A 23,453-nucleotide genomic window follows, 5' to 3' on the forward strand; every position below is an offset into this window, starting at 1 on the left:
GTGTAATAGTTTTAAATCTTGGCATGTGTCAGGCTTGTCCAAGCTTAAATAAATTGAGTGCAGAACTAAAATGATGTGCTTCTCTTACGTGGATGTGCCATAGTTGAATAATCGGTACGGATGTGAGTGGGGCCCGATTTTACATAAGGTGTTTGAATTTTTGCAGAATGCCCTACTGAACCCGAATGTTTTTTCTTCTCTGAGCTATTAAAGTTGTGCATAATCTTTTCTTTTTTTATTTCTTAAAAAAAAAAAGACTCCCAGTTGGCTTTATTTATGCCGTTTGATCATTAACTTTTTTTTTTTTTTTTTGAGGAATGCGTGTCCTAAATGATGATTTGAGTGGGTGTTTATGCTGTAAATCTGAGGCAGTACTCTTGCAGAGAGCAGAGGCAGTGGCTCTGTCTGCAGAATGACATGAAGGACTATATTGGTCCATGCAATTCAGTAGTGACTTCTGTGGCAGGTGGGGAATATATTCCAGAGATGGTGTCGACAGTTATAGCTAAAATTGCTATGTGAGAATTCGGGATTTCTCTATTCCCAGAAGGAGAAACAACTTTAGCTAGGATATCTTTAGTAACAGTCTCTTTTGTTTGTTTAGGGAGTGAGCTGACCTGTCTGGTCACTCATCCAGAAATGTTTCGACATAAGTTTCTGAATGAGGTGATCAGCTCTGGGAGGGATTCCTCTGGATAAAATGGTGCATGTTTGGTACAGCTTTCAAGTATTAGATGCAACTCTTGCAGTCTAAGATTTTGCTGCAGTGGTTTAGAAACAAATGAGGCTAATCTGTTTGGTCATAGAGCTTTTCTCTGTTTTAATGCTCATTCTTGAAGAAGGGGTGGTCTCAAAGATGTTTTTTGCTCGTTTGGGGAAGGAGTGGATAGTGCTGTGTTTCAGCTGATAGAAAATTTAGTTTGTCCTCTTCTAACGCTGCACACTGTGGCATTCAGTAGTGCCAGTAATAATATGGGCCAATTGCATGTTTATTTTAGGCTTTTGCTTTCTGAACCATGTATTTTGTTTATCTTGTGTCAGGGGAAGATGATTAAAAGCTTCTAATGAACTTTTCCTGGAGGTTTTTTGTGCTTTTACTAATGTCTTACTTGTAAGGTCAGCATTCCCTGGAGTTTTGCATGGCTCAGCCAGCCCTTGATACACATTTGTAGCTCTTGTCCCGCTTTTTATGCTGTCTTCGTGATGTGTTAAAACCTCTGCAGAGTGTTTGAGAGAGCATTCCTGGGAAAGCTGTGTCTGGCTTTATTCTGTCATGCCTTGTGACACTCCTGGGAGGAGTGTTTTCTGGAGAGGCTGAAGTGTGATGGCTTGCTGGCTAAGTCAGGCTGCTTCAGATGTTCACCCCTCTGGTTAAGAGTCTTGGAGCTGAGTGGATAGAGGAAAATCTTATAAAAAAGCACGTTAGCATGAGCACCCATACTCTGGAGGGTATTAGGCATTGCACGTTACCATCGTAAACCACAGTGATGGGAACGTCTGGGCACCTGAGTGAGCACTGATCTGACTCAGAAGCAGATTAAATCCATGAGTAATAAGTTTCTAACAGTTTTCTGCTTCACTGCTAAAGGCTGCTGCTCCCGTGGCCACGGCAGCTGAACAAAACAGCAGCTTTTGTTCAGGGAAAATGGGAGGTGATTCAAGTGTGCTTGAATGTGGATGGCAGTGCTTAGCAGAAGCTTCAGGTGTTTCAGTAGTCCTTGCTCCAGATATGCTCATCCTTGGAGAGATTTGAACAGTGTCAACTCATCCAGGTAAAACCTGGGTGGCTGAAGTTGCAAGTCCAGACCTTGTGGGGGGAGTGTGGTAGTAAAGCCAAGGAGGAGATGTTTCAGTTCCATGTAATGGAAATAGGGCAAAGACTTGGCGAAGCCTTGATGAGAAAAGATGTCCATATTATAGGAAACTGGGCTTAAGGGGGTTAAAATTTGTACCTGGGGCACGTGGCTGGGTAAATTAATTCAGATTAAATATCTAGGGAAGCTAATGGAAACATGTTTTAATGAACCCTGGCTAATTACTCTATTTAAAGTTCTTGATCAATACCCAGGAGATCTCAAACTGCTTGCAGATTTTTTTTTTTTTTAAAACCCTGCACATATATATCTATATTTTAAATCTTCTGCATAAAATCAAAACAACTGAAATCACTTGCTTTGTAGACTTCTGGTTCATCAGAGCTTTATAATATTTGGAGGTGGTCTGTAAATTAAAGCTGAAGACTTAAATATTTTCAAAAGTATTAATTGTGAATTTTCGATGGGAAGTGCAAAGGAATAAATTAGCTTAGGGGAGCAGATACTAGGACAGAGCAGTTTCTGGAATAATCTGTGGTGTAAAAGTTTGACAAGGCAGCTGGGTGTGGTTTTCTAAGAGAGGAGAGAGTTCTTGTAAATACTTGCTGGTGCAAGGGACCTAAATAAAGACCACCTCTTACTCAGAGCCTTCATTTTCTTCAGAATACTGTGTATGAATTTCAGTGAACTCAACATTAATATTAAATAGAGATGTCAGGCAGGCAGCCTTACCCTGAAGGGATAGACTACTGTCTTTAGATTGGTTCATATTAAGGAAGTTGGGATATGTTTAGGCTTTTCTGATTGAACTAATTAGCAAAACTGCATTGTGTGTTCATAGTTCATACATCCCCGTGTGTGCAAATGGATAATGAATGCATAACCAAGCTTAGGAAAGGTAACTCTTCAGCAAACAGCCTGCAACACTGTCTCCTTGAGGATTGTTTCATGGATTCTCCTGGTGTTCTGTGACAACTGCCAAGTCTGTCAGACAGATGGCTTTTATTCCTGTCTGTATTCAACCCAGTGCAGCTTTTGGTCTCCCTTTGGTAGCAGCACTGATTATATCAATGGAAAAGTATCTTTGCACCCTGCTTTGACTGGCAGTGCACAGGAAGGCTTCAGCAGCTGCCAGGTGCACTAATGCTGGACTGCTTAAAGCCTTGCCCTCGTCCTGTACTTTGGTGGCACAGGGGTCCAAGAAGCAGCATGATCCTTGAAAAGAAAGTGAGGAGCCTGGTGATCTCATTAAGGGAATCCCAGGTAGAGCATTCTCTGTATTGATGAAGGTCAGGTCACACTAACTTAAAGCCACCCACAAACCCCATATTGTAGGTCTTGATGAAAATTGTAAACCCTCCCAGGCTCCCGCTGAAATGATTTAGTGGTTAATGGGCCGACTGAATGGATTCTTTGCCCGGCAGCTTTTCAGAACCGAAACTACTCATTAGTTCGAGGTGCCATTTCTGAGGTATGAACAGTCTGCTCAAAAGCTTTTTAATTACATCCCAAAAATTGTTGTAGGGTAGAAAACTTGAGATGGAAGTTGTCACTTGCAGTGAGAGAAACCAGAGCTCAGCTGGGTCTTGAACATTGCAAGAGGGAAGTTCCTGGAACAGGCAGTGAACAAACAGGGGCAAGGGATAACATGGAAATAATGGGACTTTGTGGCAGAATCCTGTTTTTTCCCCTTTTACAGAAAACCAAACACAACCTTCTCATAAATTTGAGATCCTCCATTCGGTGCTATCTAAGAGCTGCAGTTGTATAATGTTGTGTTAGCATAGTTTCCTTGAAGTTTTCCAAGGTGAAAGATCATGAGATTGAAAAATACTCAATAAACATGGTTCTCCTTATTTCTCCAGAAAAGAGTGGGAAAGTTGGAATGTTATGCTTTAGTGTCGTTGTAGTGCTGGTTTTCCATGTTCTCTTATCTTCCATTTAATGCTGTTGCTTTTGTGCCCAACTCTTGTCTGCTTTGTTTCATTGCTCATACATCTCTTGTTTAAATACGGAAAAAATCCCTGTTATGTTATCAAGAGATTGCTCAAGCATGACTAGAGATAAAATTAACTAACAAGTCAGTGCTCTGTGGTTTGAGGAGTAGCTTCAGATGATGGCTCACATTCCCGTACTGAAAATGACCTAAGGCAGTGATATAAAAAGACAAGGGTGGGCATGGGATATCAGCTGGAGTAAAACCTTTCATCCAGTGGTGGATATGAAAGGATAAGATCTAACCTTAACCAGAAGATGTCTTTCTTTGTATGCAGAAGTTTAACAATTCTTTGACAATTATCACTCTTCAGGGCTTTCTGTGCTCATGCAATTCAAAGCCAATCTGGCTTGTGGCCTTTATGGGACCTTTACTGAACAGCCTCAGTAAATGATTGTAATCACAGTGATTGTTTCCTGCAATCTTGTTACTCTCTAGCAAGAAGGTGGGGGATCAGATAGAGACAGGGTTTCTAGCTGCTAGGTTTAATGATTTTTTTTTTTTTTTTTGTTAATACCCTTTTCACCTCAGTTGTCCTGGGTGTTCTAAAGGCAAAGAAGCTGCTGTACAGTTGTGATCACATTAAAGCTTTCAAGTATACCAACAAATCTTTTGAGAATAGACAAATCTATTCTGTAGTTTTACTGCGTGAATTCCTAGTGTAGATCCCAATCCAAGCTGAAGGATTTTCTCTCTGTGTGATTTGGTATCTGCTTGGATTTCCATGGTTTGGTCTCCAGAGCAGCACCCGGGCCTCACAGGCAAAATGGTCAAGGAGCTGGGCAAGACTTCTTAGACGAGTCTTAAACACTTAGGAGTGCCTGTTAGAAGCACAAAAGTTGTACATGAACCTCAACATCTGAAGTCTTTATTCAAATCCATCAGCTTATGGATATCCTGAAAATTGAAGATAAAGTGTAGTGTTAAAATGAGGTAGAACCTTGTAGTAGTATTGCTGTCTGTTTTGAAATAATTTGAAAGTTATTGTTTGATAATGTCAAGTGATCAGTCTTGGAAGTTCTGGAGAAAATGAAATGATTTCTCAGAAGCTGAGGTGCCAGTGAGTCTAATGTATGACAAACAGCAGCAGTAATTCAGTTTTATTAGGCTTGGCAACATAACACCTCTACAACAAAGCTGAAGAGGCATTTGATTTAAGCATAATACTTTAAGTATTAGCATATAAAAGAAGCTTCAAAGAGAGAGGATGCTGTAGAGTGTGTTTCCAGGAAGTTAAAATATCCATAACACCTTCTTTCCTTGCTGCCTCCTGTCTTCTTAATCCTGCCACTGCCAGTGAATGTGACTGCTGAGCAGAGCTGGATGAACGTGCAGACTTGAGAGCTGCAGACATAACCAGTTGCTAAGCTTTCTTTCTGGCATACTCTAACAATGCTTTTCTTCCAGGCTTACTCTGTTTAATTTTGTACTGTGGTAAAAGGAGGCTTTCTGGTTAGACAAATTTACCATTATTTTCTCTAGCATTGCACAGACTTGTGTATTTGTTTTGCACGTCTCCTAAGATGTCATATTAAACCAGTTTTAGTTTTTCCAGATCTGAGACAGGCACGTATTGAAATGGATGCTCAGTCAGTGAAAGGAGCACCCTGATATACTGTGAACTTCTGGACGGGAAAATGTCCTTAAAAGAAGGATAGACTTTATGGAAATGTGTCGTTGTCCTTTCTAGTCAATACAGAAAGGTTGTCTGGTGCAATTTTCTGGTGACCTGTTTCTAATTAACATGCAAATTAACTGCTTGGTGCTGGAAATCAGGATTGCAAATACGAAGTGCTAACATGCGTTAGGCTGGGAAATCCCCGGCATCTGTTAAAGCTCCAGCACTGTCTGTCTGCCTTGTGTTTGCTGCTGCCTGCAGAGCGGTTCCCTCTGGAGAAAGAGCTACTGCAACCTGCTGTCAAACGGCTCCTTTGTCTCACTTTAAAGAGAACAGGTTTTAATTTTGTGATGTTGATGCTTATTGCCTCACACAGGGAGTCGTTTGAGTGCACTTACAGCCCTGGTTCACCAAAACTGGCTGTCGTGAAAACAGTCAAGATGAGCTACTTCAGTTATTTCCCCAGAGCACTTGCAGTGTTTCATGAAATAACTTGCTTCTTTGTACTAGTGTTACAAGTGCTAACTAAATGAAGAAATTAGCATATTTATTAGTGCTTGTCATCACTTAAAATTTGATTTTTTTTCATTAAATGCAGCTGTATGATTTTATATTTAGAAAGTGACTTTGATCTAACAGGTAGAGATGATTAATTTAGTAAAGGTCTGGTCAAAAGTGGGGTTGTACCTTTGTCCTTGAAACCTCTACTTATTTTCATGCCACAAAACATCTTATTTTTCCTCTTCAGCATTTTTGTGCCGGCATTACTTACTACCAATGATTGTAACAGCTGATTTAGTAACACATTTTGGCACAAACTGTATAAGGTACAATAAAACTGCACTTGATTTTTGCATCACAGCTTGTTTCTAGTGCTGGCAGTTGAGAGAGAAACCTTTTGTGCAAAGTGGGCAAATTTCAAGTGAAAAAAAGGAAGGAAAAAAGTGCTTAAAACCCCTTTTCATCAAAATGCAGCTAAAACTTAAACTTTGTAAGAGAATTATGTTGAAACATTGAACTGTCAACAAAATTTGGTCTATTTTCGAGGAAAAACCGCTTTTAGTTGTGCGAGTTGATTCAAAGAGTTAATAGCCAAATGTTTTGTTTGCAGACTCAACTCTCTGAATTCTCACAAAGCAGGTTGTCATCCTGTCTCCTGTGAGCTGGCTCTGGCAGAAACAGTGGGAGTGTGTGTAGTCAGTCCTAATCTGCCCCATCCTAAGTATCATTAAACTGCACCAGTAAAAATGTTTGGAAGTGAATCTGCTGAAATTTTGTACTGACAAGGTGGGGCAAAGTAGTAACAAAATTACTTTTGTAAAAAAATTGTAGCTCAGATTAGCACGGAGGCTATTAATGAGCCTAATTAAAAAGAAAGACTTCTGAAAAAAACCATCATGAATTAGTTTTAATTCCGGGGTGTTCTTGCCTAGACTGTACTTTTTTTCAGAAGATACTATAAATCTGCCTGAGAGGAATTAAAGCATCTCAGCAAACTGCCTGTCGGCACTTTGAACTGCGGTGCTGCTGTGTAAAGCCTGGACACCATGCACCTTTCCTGGCTCTCCTGTCTTTACAGTGCAAAGCCTCACTCTGCTAATCCTGCTTCCACTGAAACTTTAAATAGAAGACGAGGAAGAGGGATCAAGTCTTCAGTTCAAATAACTGATGGATTAACTCTGATTTGCTTATCTCAAAGGGCAGTAAGAGCTGGTTTCCACTGGTGAGCCCCACCTGCATTAGTAGGATCTCACTTGTCCTGACAAGGTTTCCTGCTGCACAGTCATTGAAGGAGGCAGGCTTCCAGAAATGTGTGGGAAACTACCTGGGTGTTTTAGAGGGTGTCTTACTCCAAAAAGTCAGCAAACTTAGTGCCAGCTCTGTGCAATTGGTTTTGTAGGGAAATTTCCTATTCCAGATGTGTGATACTTTCCTGCTGAATCTCGTCCTCCAGTTCTGAAGCTGAACTGAGTACTTGTGATGACTTGCTCAGTTGAAAATAACAGCTAGTATTTCCCTTTAGAAGGTGGCTTAGCATCTTCTATCCACCTCCCTCTTTCCTAAAAGCAAGCCACAATTAATCTTGGTTTCCAGAAGTGATTTTTATTTATGGAGCTGCAGAGCTCTCATTTGCCTACTGCTGGTTGCATGTTCATCAGGTTATCCTTGTTCAGCTCTTCACTAGGAATGGAAGGGCTGGGATCAGTGAAGGACAGATCTCTAGAAAATATGAGAGAATATGTTTCAATCATTTTTTATCTTCTGAATTTTGTGTTGCAAGAATAAGTGGAGCAGTTTGGTTTTCTGTCGGCCGTTGTCTTCTTGTGCTGTAATATCTGGTTACTTGGGGAAGTAGGACTGTAATTTCTGCAACAGGGTAGCATTGCTTGTACTTGGAGAAGCAGCTTTGCAAGTTGCAATGAACTAAAGCATCGGATATCTTAAATTACTTGCAAATGTGTGAATCTGTGGGAAAGTACAGATCTAGTGCTTGTGGTAACAAGCCTGGGAGCTTAGTCAGAGCGGAGCAGCCTTTCTGGCAATGGTTTAAGTTGGATTTGGTGTAGGGGCTCCCTTGTGGTTGTTACATGTTTCTGGCAACTTGGTGTTTGCCTGCAAAACGTTGGGTTTGCAAGTCTTGTGCCCTAAAATGTAATGACATATAACTGATGAGGAGCAAACCAGCTTTTTTGCCACACAGTACATTTAGCACAGGAAGGTGTGTGCAGTACAGTGAAGACTTCAGGATGAGTCCTGATACACATTACTCTACAATTCACTCTCATTTCTCATCCAATTTGCCCGAAGAATTGGCAGTCACTCTGGCACACTGGGCCTTTTTTTTTTTTTTTTTTTCAATAAAAATTACTCTGTTAAGAGTCAGACAAGCTGTTCTGTCAGCCTGTAAGTTTAACTTCTTCACAGGTTTGTGGCCTTTGGTTTCTTAGGGTAAGAGCTGCTCCCAGGACTTGTGATAGATAATAAAGAGATTTTTCTTCCCCAATTCTGGCCTGCTTTCAGGCTGAGCTGGGCCTGGAGATTGTTTTTGAGGGAGCAGGTTCATGATGGCTCAGGCTGATCCAAGTTAATACTGCACTTACCCTGTGTCATCCTTTCCCCCAGCAGCACTGACCCTAGAGGCTGTTGTGTGTGGACTCATCTTGGTGGAAAGCAGGAAACCAGCAGAAAGCTCCTTACAGAAGTTTGCAAGGAGAGTGGTTTGAGGATTTTTTTTTTGATCCTCCCTCACCAGCTGCTGCATGTTATAATTCACCAACTACTAATTAGTTCCCTGAGTTCTGACAGTCTTCACTTAGGTACGTGTAAAGCACCAGAGACCTTTTGCTTTGTAACACAGATGCAGTGGAAAGCTCTGTATCGCTGGACAGGCTTAGAGTGAATTGTGAATCTTCTGTTGCTGCTTGCCAAATGTGGGTGACAGTGGGATATCAGTGCTTCAGCAGCTTGAGAGGTGTGAAGATGATCGGCTTGTCAAGTGCTCTTCTGGGCAGTTGTACCACCTTAGTTGTGTAATACTCTAGAGTGTTTTATTTTGAATTTGTTTTGAGGTTTGTCTGGAAAAAAAAAAGATCATTTCTTATGCATAAATAGATGAAAATTAACGTTATTTCACAATAATCTCTTCTTGACCTCAGTATTTAGACTGGTTTGGTAATTTCCTAGATTATCCATTATAAAAATATCCTTGTTAATCTGGTTGCCTCAGGTAATCTGGTAGATGCTACGTGGTAGTCAGAAATATAAACCTGAATCTCCTAAATTCAATTTTGCAGGCTTCAGGAAGCCTGAAAATGTTACTTTTGGAATGCCTGGGTTGTGATTAAATGAAAATTGTCTGATCATGGCAGTTCTTAATTTGCTCTAAGGCTTTTCTGTCCTTGCTTCTTGTTTTGGAGGGCAAAGAGGATGGAGGTAATGTGCTCTAGTCTGGGCAAAGAGCACTGAACCACGCGTGTTGATGCCAAGCCTGGCACTCACCATGAGCTGCATATTTAAAAATGTAGCTGATAAAAATGCGTAGAAAGGAAATGAAGACTCTTTAAATGACCTTCACAAGCTCAGACTATTCTGTGATTCTATGATCTTGCTCTCACTATGTCAGTCATATCTCTTCCTTATTGTGCCATCTGAGTTCAAATGTAGTTTGTTCAAGATTTTGTGTGATAACTTTCTAATTATTGGGAGATTGGAAAACCCCTAAGGATTGTCTCTGAATGCTGAATAGGTGCTGGAAAATATTTTGCTCTTGAATTCCTTCTCCATCTGCTCTTAGTTTTTTTAGATGCCTCAAACTCCTGTTGTGTCACGTTGGGATTTTTACTCAAGTGATTCAATTGGACTATTGAATGCTTACTTTTAGTATATATTTTGCTAAGACTTAATTTTCACTAAAAATAAAAAAGTAAAATCGTGTCTCCTAAGAGGTACTATCTGTTCTCACTGTGTCAGGTATCTTTCTTCATACACATTTATCAGGGATGTTCCTGCTTCTTGATGTCATTTGGAAATATCTGACTTCTTCCTGAGGGAGAGCTGTTTGATAAATGTCATACCTCTGGTGTTCTGGGGCTTCTCTTTCCTTAAAAACTGCCTTGGAAGAATTGTATGTCCATCCTCTACTCTGTGTTGTATGATAATCCTAATATGCACAGATAAATTCATTGATCATCTGATGGGTACATTTTAAAGTTTTGTTTTGCTTTTGCATGGAGATTGACAAGGTTTTTCAGGAATCAGAGTTGATTCTCACCCTGAACAAGAGCTCCTCAAGCTATTTAAAGACCTCTCAGGAGACCAAAGCAGGTGGTTTTCGTCGCAATATTGGCCTGTGCTTACAGCATTCAGATCTCACCTTGCTCTGAAAGTTGCACTATCCCAACATTTTTTTCTTGTCATGCAGATAGGAATCTGCATGCAAGGGGTTTGAATGCACACATGGGGTGGAAAACTGCTTACCTGAGGATACTGCTGTCACCTCTTCCTCTGAATGTCCCCAGAAGTATGCCACTGCCTTTTTGTGGACATGCAAACCACATCAGCTACGCGTGCCACTTGGATAAAATCCAGTTCTTGAAGTCCCATTCTCAAGCATTGTCTGTTGGGGAAACATCTTTATTCTGCTTATTGGTTACATCCAAATAATTTTACCAGGTTCTTCAGTGAGGATTGTCGGGTCTTTGCCATCAGCATACTGCAACTAATCCTGAAATTCAGTATTGCTTGTTGGGCATTTATCTACCTTTAGAGATCAGCGATTTGCAGCCGTATTTATTTCTTCAGCCACCACCAGGCTTCAGAAGTTGTGTACCTTGCTTGAGTGTGTATCTTCAAATGGTTTAATAGTATGTGACTATTGAAATCATCACTATTGACCAGAGACTAGAATGAAGTGTTTTCTATCAAGTGGTAATTGTTGCTGACTGAATACTTAAACTTTGACGTTCTTTTAGACAGAATAGAAAATTCTGTTACAGCAAGAAGACAGTGTAGTACTGCCTGAGTAGTTGCCTGCAGCTCTTCCAGCCTGCCCCAGATTTTAGGTCTTTATTCCTGAGCCTTGTAATTGGTTTTATTGTTTGTCAGGAATAATGGTGAGAAAGAATAACCAGCTGTTTCTAGAGCACTTGAATTGTTGATTTAATTCCCATGTTTTGACAGGTGAGAGTTGTTCAGCAGTGATGTTGGTGGTGGTCCTGTGTGGAGCGTTGTGCCATGTGTTGGTACAGAGCTGTGCCAGTGACAAGCTTATTGCTGTTCTCTCCTCTGCCTTTCTCCCCCAGTATTTTCTCTCTGTCGTTATTAGCAGAAAAGCTGTAGGTGTGCTCAGTCTTTTTAATTGCAGCTTGTCTTTATTCATAGCTTTTAAAGTAGGAGTTATGGAAACAGTAACTGGGAGGATTTGCAGGCAAGTGTCTGGCTCTCCTGCATCTCAGTAAGACACTTTTCTACTAACGTTGCTTTCCAGAAAGCGCTTCAAGCTCACTTCTAAAATCCAGCATCAAACGTGGCTATATTTTTTTTTTAAGTTGCTCATTTGTGCAAAGCTAGTCAGCTATAATTTCTTTGTTTGGCTTGAGGGAAGCTGTTACTGACCTGGCTGCTTACCATGGTATCATTTTAAATCCCTTGAATTACCGTTACAGTTCAGAATTTTCAAGCAAAGTGCTTGGTTTTATGACTCTATCTAACTATTGAGCTGAGCAGTTCAAGCTGAAAAATCCTAGTGCTTTTTGGAATGGAGCTTTCAAAAACACAAAATACATTAAAAGCCAAGCTTCTATGGTAGAGTAAACCAGTACCTATAGGGGAGTGTGCTACAGCTCAGTGCTTCTTCTGGGAACAAGGTTAACAACTTAAACATGTATCTTACTTTGTGAGGAGCTGCAATGCTTTAAATAAGAAGATTTATGTATAATTTTTTAATTTTTATCCTTTATTCCGTGTAGTGAACTGAAGGTAAGTACTTGATTTGGTTTTGTAACAGGGCTTTTGTTTGCATATTCTGAAGGCAAGCAGAATTTTTATTTTGTAGTTTGTTACTAATCCCATGGAAACCTTGCCTTAGCACTGGCTATAAAGACTTATTCATGTTCATTTTTCCTGTTGAAAAAAATCCAAGCGATTTTATCAAGGGTTTGCTTTTCTTCCAGTTATATAAAGAAAATATTATGATTCATCCAGGTGAAAAGTTCTGCAGCTGGGTACAGCACCATGCTGGTCCTGTGCTTTTGAGGAAATTATACCCAAGCAAAGGTGGGAAAAAATACATTTAGTTGGCATTTCAAAAGTACTCTCTTAAAATGAGTCGTGGCTTGCATCTGCCTTTCCATATTTTCCTGTATTCCATACACAGATTCCTAAATAGCCGAAGTGCACTGTGTGCTATGAATCAGGCCTGCCAGTGGGTTGATGACTCATTTCCTTATTGGTGCAGATGTGTATAGTAAATGTTTCTGGATAACTCTTTTCATATGAAATGTGTCTCCCCTGTGGGAAATGAACACACAGCAATCACTTTCATTAGGTGTGCACAAAAACTTCATCCTGAAAAAAAAGCTCGAGTCACTTTTTTTGGTGAAGAAAAGGTTATCTTGGAGCAGTGGTTGAATCTTGGAAACTGCTGTGTGATCTCACTTGAGGATTTTTTCTTTTATTTTTTTTTTGATCTTTCTTTTCTGTCCAGCTTCAAAACAAGTTGCTATTAATACCATTGCAATTCTTTAGGTAAATGCTATAAGCATTTATTTGAGTTTTCAATAAGGCTCCTTTTGAGTGGCATGCTCTACCTTTTGGCCACGAAGGAATGAAACACTACTATATTTTTCACATCAGTGGGCATTAGCACAGCAGGTTTGCTGAAAATTGTTTTAGATAAAATCTTGGTGTGTGTTGCTGAAGTATAGAAGAAATGGGGTAGTAAAGTAAAATGAAGTGCATTAGCCATGTGGCACTGCTGGAGTCTTCAAGAAGAAAAATGGCATTTCTGGTTTGGTGCTGGTGCTGAAGTCTGTGACTGAGCACTGCACCTGGCAGCCCTGCTGTGAGTCACTGAGCGTGGCTGCCTTCACTCGCCAAGACATTTATAACTTGGTCTAATGTTGTGATGTATAATCTGTCTGAATGCAGAATGCCTAATGATGTTGTGAATCAGCTGGTTTCATCTTGTCTTGCTGGTCTTTTTCTTGTCATGGCTCTTGCGAAAGGAGAACCAGACACTAGGGAAATCAATTTACCACAACAATTTGTGTGGCTCCCAGGCAGATTGATTTAAATAAGCAAGAAGCTTAGATTTGAATAATTTCAATCTTGCTTGAACACTCTAGTAATCTTTCTAGAGCTTTCTAGTTTGGTGATATTATTTTGCAGCTAATCTTAGCTTTTATTGCTAAGCTTGGTATGTTTCCTGACTAAATTGATATGATCTGTAATTATTTAAATGCTTGCATGTTAATGTTTCTATCTTTTTTTAATAATGTTTAAAAATGGCAAGCCATTATCTACTGAATTACTTCTCCATGCATTAAGCTGCTTTTGGATAGAAATGGGAAACTTAATTAAAATGCAAAAGATGGGTATTGTTGAAGTAGAACTAAAGTACTCAAATACTGGATCAGAACAGTTGTTTTACATCGTAAAATGCTTAATATATCAGTCTAGCCTTCCTGGTCATTGTGACCTTTGAGACTTGAGAACAAGAATTTTTAAAAATTTTTAAAAATTTCTTAACTATTAAAAAAATTAGTCTTTTCTCAATTTCTCTTCAGAGCCTCATCTTCAAGACATTGATGTGAATGCAGTTGTAATTGAAAATCTATTTTGTCTGCACCTGTAGAAAGGGCTCATTTGTCAGAAGCTGGCAATGAGCTCACGGAGCAGGAGAAGAAGAGTTGCCCTGGAAGTGTTAGCAGGTTCCCAAGTGGTGTATTTATGGCTTCAGGAGCAGAAACACCCTCTGTGAGTCCCTTGTCACAGAGTAGCCCTCCAGTGTCCTCATGGATTTTGAATTTGATACACCTTGCCCAGTCTAGTCGATTGATGGTACCATCCTTCAGATAGACTTGGTGGTTGTTTTGCTTCTCCAGTGTGAGGAGAAGGGACTCAAATTCTGTTTGCTAGTGCTTCTTTGAATTTCTTCTGTTTGTTGGTCAGAGGCAGGTGGTAGGTACCTCTTTGTGACTGAGGTTTCAGTTGGTTTCTCCTGAGCAGTGTTTTTTTGCCTGATTCAGAATTCATTTATCTAAAATTCATCTTACTGAGGACAATGGCAAAAATGGTAACTAGAGCAGTTAAATTGTGGGTACAACAGGATAGACACTCAGCCTGGCTGTCTTAAAGAGAGTTTCAGAAGCTTCTGTTGAGTGTCTTCTAGTTTTATTTATAAAGGACTTAAAACTGAAGGTGGGTTGTTTTCAGCTATTATATGGGAAGAACAGCTCAGTACTACCTTCTGAGAGTGGCATAGGGAGCAGGGTTTATTTTAGGTGTGCATCTCATGGGCAGCCCTTCCTGTATGGGAAGAACTTGAAATGGAAGCAAGGCATTGTGCTCTTTCTAGGACTCCCTAAAAATAGCCTCCAGATCTTTCCTGCTGAGTTCAGCAGGTGATGGTGAGAATCCAGCAAAACAGTTCTCATGGGGGAAACTCATCCAGGGTTGGAGAAATCCTCTGGACTGCTGAGGCAATGTCCTAATTCCTCTACAGAGTGGTGCTGCTTGCAAGCTTGTTGTGGGCTGTGCTGTGGACCCTAATACATATTAGTCCTTTGTGCTTACTTGTTTATTCCCACTGTGTACAAGTGCAGTGTTGTTCCTTAAGTGAATTTATATTGGCCTCTCTAGTTTAATGGACTGATTTCCTTTGAATAACCGGAAAGTTTTCAATTGAGAAGTTTATTTGGAAGAATTGGAGAATTCATAACGTGGCAAGACTGTTTTTTTTCCTGGCCTGGGGTGATCCCTTAAAGTATTTTAAAATCCTGGCTTCTGGTGGTTGTTAGTGGTGTCAGGTCAAGAGCTTGTGTGGCTTTTGACTTGACATGGCTCTTCTCAGCTTCCATGTTATGTTTGACACAATGAAATTATATTGGGCCGTGTCCTATCAGTGTTTTCATTGCTGCCACCATAGCCTTGGGGAGCCTCAAGTTGCCATTGGATTCTCTTGGCAGCTGTGCAATACTTAGGGGTTTTCCAGTGAGCTTGTGAATGTTGTAATAAAGAAAGGATGGACTCAGCTGAGGAAGGGTGGTGGCTGGCCCTGGCCACTGAGCATTTGTCATGTTTTTTTTTTTTCCTGTTTTAATAGTATTGTGATCAAATTGACACCTACAGGAAATGATGAAGTAGATGATTGTAGTTAGTGCTTAAATGAGAGAAGAGCTGAAACAGTTTTTTTAACAGCAGAGAGTTTTCTTACTCGGGACTTCTGTTCTTCACCTGCTTCTCACTGCAGTGAAGGAGTGAGTGATGTGCTGGGCCCCTGCAGATCTTCTGAAGAAAATTCCAGTGTTAGATTTCAAATCCAGCTGTTAGGAGTGCCTGAATGCTCGCTGTACTCAGGATGCTCTTGCTTTTGAGGGAGACTTCCCCATCATATTTCATCTCAGAGACAGGGTCCAGGAGACTTTGTTCTTTCAGGAAATCTCTTGCAGGGTAGTAACATCGGGAAGCTGGTATGTGGGGTCCCTTGGCACATCCTGCCCCTCTTTTTGGCAATGTCAGATAAGAAAACAGACGTTGAATATTGCATGGGAATTCTGGGCGACATACACCATGCAGAAGATTAAAATAGACCTGTTCTTGTGACAGCCGAGGACTAGTGCTGGGTGTTGTATAAGAACCTCTACAGGCCTGTTCATCCATGTGTAATGTAAATCCATCATGTTTTGGAAGTAGTGATGTTAAATGTAATTGTGCCTCTCACCACTGTCCTGAAGGAAGAAGGGAAGACTTCAAAATAAAATTGTTCTTCTTGTGGTTTGTGGTTAAGGCTGAAGTGGCTTCTCTGAGGTATTTGATTTTTATTGCCTCTAAACAGAATAGCTGGCAGGAGTTAAAAATAGCAGAGTCTGCTTCCCACCTGTTTGGATGCTCGTCTTATTTTGGTTTGGAGGTGGAATGCATGAATGTAAATCATTAGGATTAAAGCAGTGCTGCTCATGCCCCTGAGCACGGGCAGGAGATGCTTACTGCGCCTTGGTGAGGATGGGCGCCTGATTGATGTGACACATGTGCCTTGCTGGAACAGAGGGAGGAAAATGCTCCTGGGGGGAGGGATCCTTGGGAGCACTTGAGAGTGTGGAAAATTGGAGTCATGAGCCCACATGTTGAATAACAAAGACAAATATGAATATTGGCTGGTGGATTGTTTAAAGCATTGTTCACTCTGCTGAATGAAGCAATAGCCCTTGGCAGGGGAGCTGGTACTGGTTCGAGGTGCTCTCCAGCAGTGATGGGGTAATGGAGCTGCCGGCAAGGGGGGAATGTTGGTGCTTCTTGGCTTTGCTGTGCAGCACAGCAGTCCCTCCACTGGGCTGTGGGAGTGGGGTGATGAGTAAGCAGCATTTGCTCTGAAACCTGCACTTCTCTGTTTTGGTTCGTGGAGCTTTTGGTGTGAACTGTTTTCTTAGCTCCTGTACAAAGCTAATTTACAAAGGATTTCTCTGGTTCCAGGCCACGTGCAGCCAAAAAAGGATTCTCTGAAGAACAAAGCATGGTTAGAACAGTGTTTTTGTCTTAGGAGACAGGGACTTTACCACTCCATGTACAACAGCCTTTTATGTTGTGTAAAACTGAATATTGCTTGTGAACTCTTAGTGGCTTCTTGGAATTTGACTTACAAAGAGATTATGGATATGTTTGATGTTACACTGGAATTATATGTTGAGACCTCAAATTTTTTTTTTGGCTCATTTGTCCTCTGCATTACCAGCAGATGCTGTGCAATACTGCCAATACTCATGCTATTGATTTTGCTTCTTTGCTGGAATACTCTAAAGTTCATCTGGGATGTTTCTGGGTGAGGTTAAGGCAGAATGCCATCCAGAAAGGTAGTTTGAAAGTAAAGTTGTCTCAGCATAGCTTGTGGACTGCTTGATGCTGCAGGTGGAGATGCTACTGTGTGGTCCTAGTAAACTCACTGGTGCTGAGGGGACTCTTCTATAAATCCATTTGTACTAACCTGTCAGAAAACTCTAAAATGACAAACAGTTTTCTGTTGATTTGATGAGTTTTGGATGGTGCGATGAACTCGAGTCAGCTGGAGGAGTGAGGACGGCAGCAGTCACCCTGTCACCTCGGTTGGTGGCATAACAGCTCTCCTTGCCTTCTCCTTTTATCCTCTCTTGTGATTCTACCAGCATCCTTTTTTTTTTTTTTTTTTTGGTCTCTGAAGCTTTTTGCTGGCATTATGAGAGAGCTTTCCAGGAGCAAATTCTGAAACCTCCTGGCAGGATCTGCAGCTCAGTGTCGGTGCTATCTATGCTTAGCAGCAGAGCTCTGTTGTGGAGGAGTGTTGTGGGAAACATTATATCTGGTAGCAGTGCTGCCAAACTTAGGTGGCAAACCCATAATTTCAAGGTCTGTCTTGTTCCACAACTCATTGGGACTACCTGGAAAACCTTTGAGAGGAGGAAGAGAGGGGACTAAAGGAAGAACAACCAAACATCTGGGGCAAATTCACTTTGTGCTGACTGTTGGCATATGTTCTGATGTGTGGATCTGCATTGAAAGGAGAAAGGCTGTGAGAGGGCCTAGGGGCTTTAGAGTCCCGTATGCAGGGAGGCAGAAGTGAGCAGCAGGGACAGGAATAGCTTGTGTGAGAAGTTTGTGGCACTTCCAGCACGGAGCAGCTGTGCAGCCTCTGAGCACCCACCCTGCAGCTTTGCATGGGTGGGAACAGCCAGCTCAGAGAAGGTGATTTGCTGGTAAGAGCCAGCAAAGATACTTGCCTGGTCAGGCAAGTGGAATCCATGTTTCCTTAAAATTACACCTTGGTCTGTGGTCACTTCTGATGCTCTGGAATTAAAACAGTGGACATTTTCTGTGCCTTTCCTGCCTTTGGTATTTGCCACGGGAGGGGTCTCTGCTGTGCCCAGAAGGTGCACAGCCTGCTGAAGACCTTGCTTAATGTCAGATGTGAAACAAGCAAAACCACTTTTGACTTCCTATCAAAGCCACAACAGAAAGAGCAGGACTTGCTGAGCTTTCTTGGTGTTTGAAGCAGACACTGAACAATGGATTCTCAGAGTACCAGGGGACAAGGCCTGCTTCATCCTTATCTCCTTTTTACATGGCTGCTGAGCCAGAAGGATACACATGTTGTGCTGGGCTTTTTGATGTTGCTTTCTGCTGTCTTTTCTGAATAAGCGTACTTACCGTAATAGTGTCATACCCCTGGGGGATATAAAGTGTCAGCAAAGGTGGAAAAGTTTGTGGAATGTAGAATTCAGTTAAAACAGTTTAAAAAAGTAGCAGAATTTGGTGTTTGGGGTGATGTGCCACTTGTGCTGTGTGTGTGCCAGATGACTAAAGAAATTGCTGCTGGTCCTGATAGTTGTATTTTTATGCACAAAATTCTCTGTATGTTTTGGAGGTGGTCTGGTGTTTGTGTATAACTTGGACTAATACATTTGCATAACCTAGGAACACCTAACCAATGTGGACGTAATTATTTGGGTAAATGATTTGGTGCATTGCAGACTTTAGCTCTGTTTGTAACCAGGAAAAATTATTTACATTAAATAAGCAAAGCATATGGAAGCGACGAGCTTACAGCTTTGGTGCATGATATATCCACAGTTACTATGCTTTAAAGTGACTTTATTCAAAGTATGGATGGTAAATAAAAGTTTTTTTGCTGACATGACAGCATGGTGTTTGTTTTTAGAACTAAGAGTTCACTGGCATTAGAGACTATTTCAAGCTTGGCTTAACAAGTTTAACTTCCATTGCTCACTAAATGTGTAGTTAAGTTACAACATCTTCTCATCTGTTTTGAACTTAAATTATCACTGATTTTAACTTTCCTATCACACATGACTTTTTCAGGATTTCAGGATGTGTGAAAACGGTTTACTGTAGCCATATGCTTCTTGGCTCAGAACTCCAGGATGTTTCAGTAGGTTTGAAGCATGGGTGGTTGTGTGAAATGTGGTTTTTCTTTTACAAAAGCTGTGTTGATTCCTGCCTAGACTACTCTATCTCCTCATGTTTCCAGAAATTCTTCTGCAGTGTATTTTTTAGTGGTTGCATTGGAAAGGGATCAGATTAGCAGGAGGGTGGCTCCACTAGATGTCTCCTTGATCTCCACCTTGCATCTGGCCTGTGCTGTTTCCAGGTGTCCAGCAGCTCTACCTAGCTTGATACCTGAGGATTGAATCGCTTTATTGTGAGTTTGCTGTCCTGGCTGGGTGTGTTTGGTACAAAGGGATGGCTGCTATCTATGGGAAGGACACAGCTGAGAAGCCAATTGTCTCTATCAGCTTGCTGGCCTCCTCCTTAGATGCTTCTAGGTCAGCAGGCCCACTCTACCATTTCTCTACAGATAAATGTGTTAGTTTAGATCAAAGTGAAGAACCCATAACATGAGCTGCCTGTACTGTGTGTCTGTGTGCACTGTCCTCTAGTATAACTGTGTGACAGTGCAGTAAACTGGGGACCACCTGCAGCCTGGCTGGACCTCTGTCTACCCTTTCTTTCATAGGAATGTAGCTGCTTTCATTAACATCTTTTCGTAATTGACTTCTTCGAGGTTTTTGCAATCTTCCTGAATTTAGGGAGAGAACATTTACTGGGTTCTTCCCATCCACAAGCCAATTGCCTTTTTATCTTGCTGTTTTGCTCCGTGCTGGGGTTCTCGATGGCTTTTGCCTGAGCAGGTCCAATGTCTTTTCTCTTCAATGTCTGAAGATTATCCATAGTTAGTATTTGAGATATGCCTAGTTCTTGCTTCAACAAGTTTCTTGCTATTTTTGCCTTAAAAGAATAGTGGAAATGTCTGGCATCATCCCCACAAGAATAGTGGAAATTTCTGCTGTTATCCCATCTTCTGCTCTCAGGAGGGATTTAATTCTAGGAATTAAGGCACTTGGGTGGTTGACTTCAGACTCTTTCATTTGCATGACTTCTGCAAGGAAGCAAAGGAATCTTAATGTTGGAGATTTAAAATAATCCCTGCAGAGTTTTCCCAAGACCTTGACTTTCACAGAACTGTAGAATAGTTTGGGTTGGAAGGGACCTTAAAAGTCATCTCATTCCAACCTCCAGTCATGGGAAGGGACACCTTCCACTAGACCAGGTTGCTCCAAGTGTCATCCAACCTGGGCTTGAGCATTTCCAGGTAGGGTCATCCTCAGCTTTTTTGAGCAACCAGCCTCACAATTCTTGCCCACATCAGTTGATGAGGATACTTAGCTTGCTTCTCAAATTCCCATGGTGTGAATTATTTTTCCTTAGGATGTGATGCAGTAAGACCAAATCAAGTGTGTTTTATATACCCAGCTGGAAGGAGCTCTGACTGTCACTGAGGGAGTGGCTGTAACTGCACCCCAGGCACTGTTCTGTGCACTGGATGGTGATGCATGACACTGGTTCAGTCACCATTGTCTGTTCCTATGGGTCCCAGTGTGATGATGGTCCATTTCTGCTGTTAAAGCACCAATACTTTGTGGCCTTTTGGGCCTGGGTAGTGGTGGTGGGCTGCTCACTGGTATAATTTTGACCTAGTTTTATACTGCTGCCAAAGCAGAGAGATTTAGAAAGGGATGGATGACTGTCATGGTTTGCTTCAGTGAGTTGAGATACGGTAGGTGGGAAAAGGTACTTTGAAACACAACAGTGTTGACTTCGGTGTGGTGGTGACAGGACTTCATGCAAACCTTTGAATTTTTCTGTGGAGTTCATACCACTAATTCAGTGTGATTTGTGGCTGTTGTTTGTGGTGGTACGGAAGAAAACGCTTTTTCTGTTCAGGTTTTCTTATATGTGACACTTGTTCTAAACTCTGCTTTCCCAGGGAGGTAGGAAGTGGTGTTCGTACTCTGGGATGTGAGTGTTAGTGCGTGAAGGAGTTTAGAGAACTTTTTAGAGAACTGTAAAGGGAGGCAATGTATTCCCACTGAAGCTGCTAAACAGTAAAAGCTTCTGTGAGCCCAGAGGCACACGAATTTTCTGTAAAGGCTGTTTTTAATCCTTCAGTTCAGAGATATAAGAGGAGTCCTCTCTTGCTAATCGGTGGAATGTCCTTGCCATCAGCTTTCTCTCCTAAAATGCCTTGACTAGCATGTGGTGCTGGTCTAGGCTGCTCTCTTCCTTCCCCTTGCCCTGGGGGTGTTCTGAGCATCCCTGTTCCACAAGCTCACCATGTGGGACTGACACAATGCAGCTTTTCTTGCTCTTCAACTTCCCTTAGTGGTAATTTGAAACTCACTATTCTTTCATGACTCTTACTGCTTATAGTTCGGAAACTGCTTGTTTGGAAGGTTTTGGGGTGGATTTAGCAGGGAGAAGGCCACAGGCATTAGCAAGACAGAACCCCGTGGGTTGCACTGGGAATATTTTTCTTCCTCTTCTTCAAACTCAGTCCTTCGGTTTATCAGACAGAGGCTAAAAGGATTTTTCTGTGTTACTTCAATGAAGTAGGGAGAAGCAGGTCAGCATTGCTGAACCCGGCTCTCCAGTACTTCCAGTGGTAAGAAGGAAGAAGGATCACAGCTCTTAGCTAGCAGGGGATCATGTTGTTCCACACTGAAAGGATTATTGGCTCAATAATACACTTTGCATATTTAAGTACTGAGCAGTAAATGAATGCAGTACTAAAGCTTAGCTAAGGTCCCATTTAAGTTGCATTATGCTTAAGGCTAGATTTCGGTTCACAGAGCTGAGGTTTGCTACACAGAGCACAGGGTAGTCTGTTATACATTTCAATGTGTAACATTTTATTGTTGTGTATTTCAAGAAAAGCTTGTTTAAGCTTCTCATGTCAGTGAGAACCAGTATGTTATCTTTTTGGGCTCATCTTTCCAGAAAAAAACCCTGAGCTTTAATCTTTGGGGGATCTAAAGCAAAGGTTACCAGGATGGAAGGTGCAAAAATAATTGAAGTGACCCTGAAGGGTTTTGTGGGAGTGCTCTCTGACCCTTACAAATTCTCCTGCCTGCAAATGTGTTAGGAAGTCCTGTCCTCTATAGCAGAATTATAATGCTAGCCTATATTTTTTTATAAAGAAACTATTTTTGAGTAAAAGACCGAGGCAGCAATTTCAGTGGGGGGCACTCTGCCTCCCAGCTTTTGAAAGTAGTCCAAAACATTCATCTATTGCTGAAGGATGTGGATGAGTGCAGAAAATTAAGGAAAATACACTTTGTAAGTCAAAATAATGTTGGTCTTAGAGACTGCTGTAAAATAGAGCAATTTGGGTGGCATCTTAGTTTTCAGTTGAAAGAATAAGTTCTGCAGTCAGAGAATAACTAGCAGACATCTGCTAGTCTTTTTAGAAAAAAAAGTTGGTATCAAAATTTTCGAATTTATAATTACTTTGGGAGATACAGTTTTAGATCATGTCAGTCTGACCAAACTGCAATTAATTACTGTAATCCTTCAGGTACCATTTTTTATGTTCAAAGTGGAGAGGTGATTTCTGCTACTTACTGCTATAAAACATAAAAGTGCTTTAGTTAATAATGGCTGTAATTAAGAGCTTGGAAACGTTTTCCAGGCTTGCTTTTTTCCTCATAAACTTGTGTTCATGTTCCCCAAAGCACCAATGGTACAAGTGTTGGTGTAGCAGATCGTGCAGCAGCAAATGGCTTGCACTGAAAAGCTCTGCTTGCTTCCAAAACTGCTGAAATGCAGGTTCTCTTATGTCAGATCCCCGAGGTCCAACATCTTAGTGTCAATGATGTGTTTAAGCTTAGAATGGTTTTGTGTCTTTCGGCTCTTAAAGCATCTTCAGTATCAGCAGAAGCAGAGACTTTGTGAGTCAGGGTTGATTTTTCTGTGGGTGTTACAGCCAGGTGATTTCGTCCTGCCTTTGTGCTGTTCTGCTGTGGAGAGGAGATAGGAGTGTTTGTATGATTAACTTTTTTCAAGGAACTCTTCACTGAGAGCTACTCAGGCTGAAAGGAGAATGGTTTGCACTCGGAGTTCTTTCCAAAGGAACTCCCTGAGAGAATATAGTGAATATTTTGAAATGATGTATGAATATTGGATGTCACCAGTTCCTCACAGCTGACAGTATAAATCTCGGGGCTGCTTTGAACCAGCCCTTTTATGTACAGCGGGAAGAAACGATGTTACTTCTCAAATGGGGAATGTGAACATTTTAGTCTGGGGGAGGGGAGCGAGACCTACCATTCTCCGTCAAGCTGTATGCACCAAACTAATTTTTCTTTAAAATTCTGCTCCTACATCTTTGTGTTCCCACAGGTGCTTTTTTGCCTTCTTAGTTTGGGCAATTGTGGCACATGCCAGTGCATTCATTATGTTTTTGCAGTGTCTACATAAATGC

The 23,453-nt window shown here is 41.2% G+C and overlaps 1 protein-coding gene across 1 annotated transcript in view; it reads left to right on the forward strand.

The window, feature by feature from the left end:
• GLG1 (golgi glycoprotein 1) overlaps nucleotides 1-23,453 on the forward strand; it is an 81,739-nt gene that overhangs the window by 13,255 nt on the left and 45,031 nt on the right. The gene's annotated exons all lie outside the window — the stretch shown is intronic.

This window comes from Sturnus vulgaris, chromosome 12 (assembly GCF_052056855.1).
Source record: "Sturnus vulgaris isolate bStuVul1 chromosome 12, bStuVul1.hap1, whole genome shotgun sequence".
NCBI lineage: Eukaryota > Metazoa > Chordata > Aves > Passeriformes > Sturnidae > Sturnus > Sturnus vulgaris.